The following is an 8394-nucleotide window of genomic DNA, read 5'->3' on the forward strand; positions in this document are numbered from 1 at the left end:
CTCCCCTGTCCTTGTGTGTGGGCTGCCAATAGAAGGCGTGGCCCAGATTTAGGGTGGGTCTGCCCACCTCAAATGATCCAATGAAGAAAAGCCTCACAGGAATGCCCAGTGTCTTGGCTAATTTCAGATTGGCAACCAAGGCTAGTTATCACAGTTAGCACACATAGAAATGGTTTCTTTGTGCGATTTTCACATACACACTTTCCTTTTAATTCCACACTTTGATCCACTGCCATTTCTTTGCCCTTCTTTCTAGCTTCCTTCCTCCTGAAAAAAGTCTCCCTTCTGATTTCATGTCACCTTTGTCCCATTGTCCCTTCTTGGTTACTGTTTGTCCTCCCTTTAGAGCTTCCATCCTCTCATAAGCTCTACTTTCATGTTTCTCTCTCACACACACGTGTGGAATAATCTTTTTGTACACTGTGAAGATGTGTCGCTCTGGTTGGTTTAATAAAAAGCTGAACAGCTAACAGCTAGGCAGGATTTGGGGGGGCAGAGAGGACACTGGGAAGAAGAGGAGGCAGAGATGGCAGAAGATGCAGAGCAAGCAGGATGGGCACTATGGAGACGAGGTAATAAAGCCATAGGGCAGAAAATAAATGAATAGAAACGAGTTAATCTAAGTCCTAAGAGCTAGTTAGGAACAAGCCTAAGCTATTGGCTGAACTTTCATAGTTAACAATGTCTCCGTGTCATTAACTGTGAGCTGGCTGCACAAAGACAAGTCCATCTACACACACACACACACACACACACACACACACACACACACACACACACACACTGTGTATCAGAGAAAACACATGCCATTTGTCTTTTTGAGTTGGCTTGTTTTGCTCCAGTTGAATCCTTATTTCTGCAAATATGACAGCTTCATCTGTTTAAACCTTCATACAATTCCATTGTGTATGACCTCATTTTCTCTATTCACTCATCTGTTGATGGGCAGCTGGCTGTGTGTCTCAGCTATCATGAATATCCCATGAATGTGCAAGTATTCTGTGGCCTGATGACTTAGGGTCCTTTGGGAATGGACACAGGAGTGGTGTAGCTGACCACATTACTATTTTTTTTTTTCTGAGACAGGGTTTCTCTATGGCTTTGGAGGTTGTCCTGGAACTTGCTCTGTAGACCAGGCTGGCCTTGAACTCCCAGAGATCCTCCTGCCTCTGCCTTCTGAGTGCTGAGATTAAAGGCGTGCGCCACCACCGCCCGGCTCCATATTCTAGTTTTAGGAAACCTCCGTAGTGGTTTCCACAGTGGGCTGTCTAGTTTATATGCCCGCCAGACAAAACAAAGGCTTCTCTTTTCTCTAAATCCTTGCCAGCATTTGTCCTTTTTTTTTCTCAGTGATAGACATTCTGCTGAGGGTGAGCAGGGTTCAAAGCAGTTTTGCTGGTTTGTTTTTAAAGGTGTGGACCACCACACCTGACTTCCAAGCTGTTTTAATTTGTATTTCCCAATGACCGAGGATATTGAACAGAGTTTCAGTTATTTACTGGCCACTTGTTTTTAGTCCTTCCAGAATGGTCTATTCTGATTTGGAGCAGCCCATTTACTAATTGGTTTATTAGTGTTTAATTTTTGATTTCATTATAAGCTCCAGATATTCATATCCTATATATATGTATATGTAGCAGAGATTTTTTTCTCCTGCTCTATAGGCTGTGAGTCTTAATTTCTTGTTATTACTGTGAGTGTGTGTGAGTGGGCGTGTGTGTGAGTGAGTGGGCGTGTGTGTGAGTGAGTGGGCGTGTGTGTTTGAGTGAGTGGGCGTGTGTGTGAGTGAGTGGGCGTGTATGAGTGAGTGTGTGTGTGAGGAGTGCATGTGCTCTGGCACACCTGTGGAGGACAGAGAACAACCTGTGGAGTTGGTTCTCCCTTCCTACTTTTATGCGGGTTCTGAAGACTGAGCTTAGAGGACCTTGGGCTTGGACAAAACTCACTGGCTATCTTACACACCCCACGAAGGAGCTTTTTTAATTGCAAGAGGTCCCATCTGTCAATTCTTGCTATTATTTCCTGTACTATTAGAATTCTTTTCAGAAGCTCCTTGTCTATGTCTGAGTCTTTAGTGATTTCCATATTTTTTTCATACCATTTTCAAAGACTCAAGCCTTACATTAGGATCTCTGTTTCATTTTGAGTTTGTTTTGATTTTAGGGGGTCTTAGTTTCATTATTTTGTGTATCTCCCGGCACCATTTGTTGAAGAGGTTCTTTCTTCCAATGCAAATTTTACATCTTTGTCAAAGATTAAGGTTTTTAGCTGTGGTCATTCTATTCCTCTATTCTGTCCCATTGGCCTACATGTCGTCGTTGGTGTGTGTGTGTGTGTGTGTGTGTGTGTGTGTGTGTGTAGCTCCATGTTTTTGTCATCATGGGTCTGTAATATAATTTGGGATCAAGTATCATGACATCACTAGCATTACTCCCTTTGTTCAGAATGGCTTTGGCCATTCAGGGTCTCCTGTGCTTTTGTTTCATTTTTGGGATTCCCCCTACCCTTTTCCTTTGAAGAGTCCTGTTGGGATTTTGATAGGGACTACACTAGTGCTATAAATTGATTTTGGTAATATAGCCACTTTCTCCATATTAATTCTGTGAATCTGTGATCATGGGAGATCTCTTTTTTTGGTAGGGAAGGAGAGAGAGAGAGGGAGAGAGGGAGAGAGAGAGGGAGAGAGAGAGAGAGAGAGAGAGAGAGAGAGAGAGAGAGAGAGAGAGAGAGAGAGAGCACGCCCACTGTGAAATCTCAAGCATAGTCTATCCCTACTTCCATTTGGTTTGGTTCGTCCTACATTTTCCACAGTCTTCAAAAACCCTGCCACCAGCTGGAGATCAAGTGTGCGGACACATGAGCCTATGGGACACGTCACATTCAAACAGTAACAGATGGTTTCAGATATAGCAAGCACAACATCAGCTATATTAAGTGGTTTAAAAATGCAAATTTTAGTGCCACTCCAGAGATGGGATTTGGTAGGTTGGGGACAGAGCCCAGGCAAGTCTGAGTCCTGTGAGGAATCTCGGGTTTCTTAGTGTGGAGACCTGCAGGATACCTGGATCTCACGAGAGCTCCGCTCCAGCACTGCACTACAACACGACAACCGCCCACTTAGTTTCTTCCAGGAGAGATGTGTAAGTGTAAAAATGCACCCTGGATTTAGAAAACAGCATGGGAAAAGTGTGTAATGCCACATCATGTTTTTGCACCCATAATCTATTGAAATAGTAGTTTTGTGAATGTATTGTTTTTTCAAAGTAGATTGTTAAATAAAAAAGATGAAAAAAAGAAATAGAAAAGAATTACTTGCACATACCAAAAGAAGTAGATTGTTAGAATTCATTTCAAGAGTTTTTTGGTGTTCTTAATTTTTTTTAAATTGTATTTCATTTTGAATGCTTGCCTGCATGGTGTATGTGTGCACAGTATATTTATACAGTTCCCTCAGAGGCCAGAGAGGGGGTCAGATCCCCTAGAGCTGGAGTTACAGATGGTTGTGAGCCACCATGTGGTTTCTGGGAACTGAACCAGGGTCTCTGCAAGAGCAACCAGTGCTCTGATCACTGAGCAACCAGCCTCCTCCACTAGAGAGCATTGACCTGTAAGTGCTGTGGGAACTGGGCAAGGCCTTGGGGCTGAAGTAAAGGCTGTGCTTTCTTCTAACCACTGACCCTCAGGTCCTGTAGGCAGTCCGATAGAAGGTGCCTATGAAAGGTACTGCTCATGGCACCTGAGTCCTCCCATCTAGCAGCCCCTGAGTCCTCCCGTCTAGATGAGGAAAAGCACTCTTTTCAGCTTGTCACCATATGATTATCTGAGTACTTCACTACATATTTCTGATCACAGATGACACATTGTTAAACTATTTTTCACAGACACCCGAGAGGCTGGGGTTGTCTGGATATGGAGGAAGGCAGCTCATGGATCTGTCAGATGAATGAATTCACTAAAAGGCAATGCACTCGTGTGCAGATTGGCTTGGGCGGGCTGGGAGGCTATTCTTATTGGGCTGGGTAAGAAAGTGAGCTAAGCTCAGGCTGGCCAGCGAGCCGTCAAGCGGTGCTCCTCCATGGTTTCTGCTGTGCTCCCTGGGCTGTGAGTTCTCTGGTTAGAGTGGACGCTGCCTGGGGTTGCTGCCAGGCCTTCCCGGGCTTCCTTCAGTAATGATCTGGAACCTGGGAGCTGAAAGAAGTCGCCTTGGTCAGGGTGTTTTCATAGCAACAGAGGAGGTGTTGCATGGTTTTCATACTAGGAAATCTTAAACTGGTAGTCAGAAGAATGATCAGAGACTTCAGATGCATAGATATATCTGTTCCCCAATCTTTAAAACAAACACACCACCCTATCTTTATTCATTTGCTCTAACAAAACACCTGGGTCTGTGTGCTTTGCAAAAGAATAGAAATAAGAAGGTTTATTTTGGCGTAGAGATCTGAAGGTGACTGCATTCTGCAAGGGGCCTCAGGCTGTGCCACAGTGTCGGACCACATCAAATAAGAGAAGAAGATGGCATAGAAATGCTAACAGCTCAAGTTAAGATGCCAAATGTACAGAATGGTTCCACTTACAGCAGCTTGCTTTTCCAGAGTCAAACTTGTTGCAAGACCCAGCCCCGTTTGCAGAGCCAGGCTCAAAGTGGTGTCTCCATGACCTAGGTTCCACGACCTCTCACTCCTGCTAATTCAGAGACCAAGCTTCTGGCACATGAACCTGGCACTGCTGTGACATGGACTCGTTTACAGAGAAGGAAAGAGAAAGGACACTCTTCCCCAGGTCACAGAGCCGGGACTGCTGTGGCTTAGGACTGTGTGTGTACGTGAATGTCTACACCATTCACGCTGCTTCGACCAGGGCTGGGGAGCCTCGCGGTCAGCCAAGGCTGGGGAATCTTCTTTAAATTTCTGCAGACTGTTAAGGGCTATGCGCATCCTCAGAATGTTAGCTGCTTTGTGGGACAGGTCATAATCTACCCTTCTAACTGGGGCTCAAAGCAGGCTGGTTTCCTCTTCGGCAGTCAGACATTGACCTGGGTCTGCTAATCTAAGACACATCAGCATTGGCCTAATTTGTGGAAGATGTGTCAGGTAAGGAAAATCACATTTGGGAGTTGGAGAGATGGCTCAGCAGTTAAGAGTAACTTGCTGCCCATGTAGAGAACTCGGGTTTGGTTCTGGCACCCACGTGGTGGCTCACAGCTGTCTGCAACTCCGTTTTAAAAAACAGACATTTTATTAGAGAAAGAAAAGAATGAAGGAAGGAAGGAAGGAATTAAAACAGCACACATCAAAATTAATAACTCCAGTTCTTGGGGATCTGACGCCCTCTTCTGGCCTCTGCAGGCACTGCATGCACGTGGTGCACAGGCATACATGCGGGCCAAACACTCATAACAGGTGAAAAACTCGTTAAAAACTGAAAAAGAAAAGTCACATTTGTAAGAAATTAATTAATCATGTATATTTTCCACTCATTTTCATGATTTTTCCAGTTCATAACTGAGTCAAAATAGAACAGGATGGCTCCCTGCCCTGACAAAGAAAAGTATGGTCTCTTTCTTGTCTGTTAAACAAACAAGATTTTAAGAAATTTCCCTACCAGCCTCCAGGACTTGGCAGTAATTTCCAACTCTACAGTACTTTACTAACTGAAAAAGCAACCTAGCTCCACTTGGTGTGTGCCAGAGCAAACTGATAGTTTTGTATGGTGTCGACAGAAAGGGTAGTTGAAATATTCATTTTCTTAAAATATGTTGTCTTCTGTGTCTGCGGTGTCCTGAATGCTTTTTGTTTTCTTTTTCTTTTTCTTGTTTTTTGAGACAGGGTTTCTCTGTGTGGCTTTGGAGCCTGTCCTGCAACTCACTCTGTAGACCAGGCTGGCCTCGAACTCACAGAGTTCCACCTGCCTCTGCCTCCCAAGTGCTGGGATTCAAGGTGTGTGCCACTAACACCTGGCCTGGTGTCGTGAAGTTTTTAGTGTGTGTGTGTGTGTGTGTGTGTGCTTACTTCTCTGTATGTGCATCATGGGCATGCAGGCACACAGAGAGGCCAGAAGAGGGTGTTGTATTGCCTGCAGCTGGAGTTACAGATGGTTGTGAACCACGTGACACAATGCTGGGCACTGAATCCAGGACCTTTGGAAGAACAGTAAGTACTCTTAACCGATGAACCATCTCTCCAGCACTGATAACAGCCTGAATTTTAATCATATTTTTAGAATTAGGGCATAAAAAGAAAGCGTATGGCTTCTCTTATCTTCAAGCCATTTGCATACATCTTAAGCATTGCCAGAGATTTCTATAGAAAAGGTATATATGTATGCTTCTTCTGCTGCAACAAGTTGCAACATATTGCGCCCACGCATACCCAGGAATTCACTTGAAGTCCTGCCCGGCACATACTTTAGAAATTGGGTTAGAACAGCTGCTGGCTGTACTTTGCTCGTGGCCTTTTCGGGATAGAATGCCTTTCAGCACCGAGGCTGCGCGGGGGTCATGCGGTGGTGTGGTTAGGTTATACAGGCCTTATGAACTGCCCACCCCACAGCTCAAGCATACAGAACTGAGAAACTGGCCAGGTTACTTTAGCAGAACACAGGGAGAAATTCCCATGGAAGCTGGTTTTCCCAAAACCTCAACATTTCAAATACAAAACCTGTTTTATTTGGTTACTTCTGGGGGAAGCTGCAGTTAGGGGCTATTGAATGGGAAGAGATGGTAAGGTATATATAATCTCCATGTTGGTTCCCATTTCACTTCAGGGTCTGTTCCTGGCAGAAGTTTCATCTCAAGACTGATCATCCGGGAGAAAGAAGCCTTCTCTAGGGCCAGCAAGCTCCCAGCGTGCCCTGGGGGCTGGTCCTCAGAGCCTGGCACAGTCCCATGATGATTCATTGGCTGAATCTTCAACCTCCTTGGAACACCCACGTTTCGCTCATGCATGCGCAGACCTCTTCTCATCATCTAGACCGCAACAGGCACCCTGAACACAAATGGCTAGCTCCCTATGCTTATGCTCCCCGCCTTTTGCAGCATGGTCTCCCGAGGCTGGTCTTGGGTTTGCCCTGTTCTCATCTCCTCCATCGCCTCCCTCCCGCCCACTTTCCTCCCCATCGCCTCCCTCCCTCGGGGCTGGAGTCGCAGGTGTGTGACATCGCATCTGACAGTTGCCCTGTGTTTTAAACACTGAGTGACTGCGTTTACATCCTACCAAGGTCACTCAAACATTTTCCACTCACAGCCCCTTTTCGATCAAGACATTTTTATGCCCTCCCTGGCACAAAGATGTATAAGTAGGTATACAAAACAAGCATTTATGGACATCTCATACTGAAATTTATTTTGAAAGAATTCTTTGGTAGACATACTTTTACAATTTGGTAAAGACATAGTAAATTTACATAGTGATGAGATGGGCGTGCTTGTTTTATTTTGACATGAAGAATTAAATCTGGACTGAATATTTGATGTAGAGGGAGTAGCACATCTTCAACATTTTCATTTTATAGTTGGCAATGTCTTGCAAAAGCATTGGAGTTCAAAATGGCAGACATGTGTTTAGGGCCATTTATGACATTTTTGGAAATTTTGTCCTAGCCTCAAGCCAAGATTCATTTACAGAATTTATGAAACACAAGCCAGAAACTCCAATAGTCATTTTACAAACCAAATATTCTAACACAGCACAATCCAAGGTATGCTAATTTTATGTTTATGTGCTGAGGTGTGGCAGAGGAAAACGTCTGACGTCTTTATTTTCTGTAGTTAAACCATCATGTGTTTATAAAACCAGATAGACTCATATGTACCATAGAATTCATAATATACAATAGTCTAGAATCTGGGCTGAGGTGTTTTGGGCTGATATGTTGTGTGATGGCATGATGGCATCCATGTTGCATGTTGCAAAGTGCTCATGCTGTGTGCTCAGGACAGAGGCTGCTGAGAAGTTTTGAGGTGCCACAGAGGCATGGGCTGCTGGGAACACCTGTGATTCATCGGATTTGGTTTTGAATTAATTGCTGGTGGTCAGAAACATTTACTATTGCCAAAATGTTCACAGCGTCCGTATTTACATAGTCACTGTGGGGTTGTGCCCACTTAGAGAAGCTGGGCTGTAGAGAGTGCTTCACAGAGACACAGACACAGAAATAAGGACAGTGGCGAGGGCTGACGGCGAGTGGTCCATGTGAGAAGCGGGGTCTGACAGTGGCTCTGACATGAGTGATATTTGGACTTAGCTGTCAGTCTCTGCACATGGGAGGCTGCACATCCCAGCCAGGAGGGATTCCAATGTTAACCTGCACTATGATTCATGTATGAGGGAGGGGTGAGGCAAGTTTCCTTTAATTTTTTTTCTCCATGGCTCCTGGAACTATCAAGAAGACAAACCA

General features: G+C 44.6%; 1 long non-coding RNA gene across 1 annotated transcript; it reads left to right on the plus strand.

The window, feature by feature from the left end:
• The first annotated feature begins 2761 nt into the window (after positions 1-2761).
• On the plus strand, positions 2762-7408 carry LOC121142051. Its single transcript, XR_005879076.1, has 3 exons — positions 2762-3140; positions 4593-5090; positions 6763-7408. It is a non-coding gene; the product is annotated as an uncharacterized LOC121142051 (long non-coding RNA).
• The last annotated feature ends 986 nt before the right edge of the window (positions 7409-8394 follow it).

This window comes from Mesocricetus auratus, unplaced genomic scaffold, assembly GCF_017639785.1.
Source record: "Mesocricetus auratus isolate SY011 unplaced genomic scaffold, BCM_Maur_2.0 Super-Scaffold_100008, whole genome shotgun sequence".
Taxonomy (NCBI): Eukaryota; Metazoa; Chordata; class Mammalia; order Rodentia; family Cricetidae; genus Mesocricetus; species Mesocricetus auratus.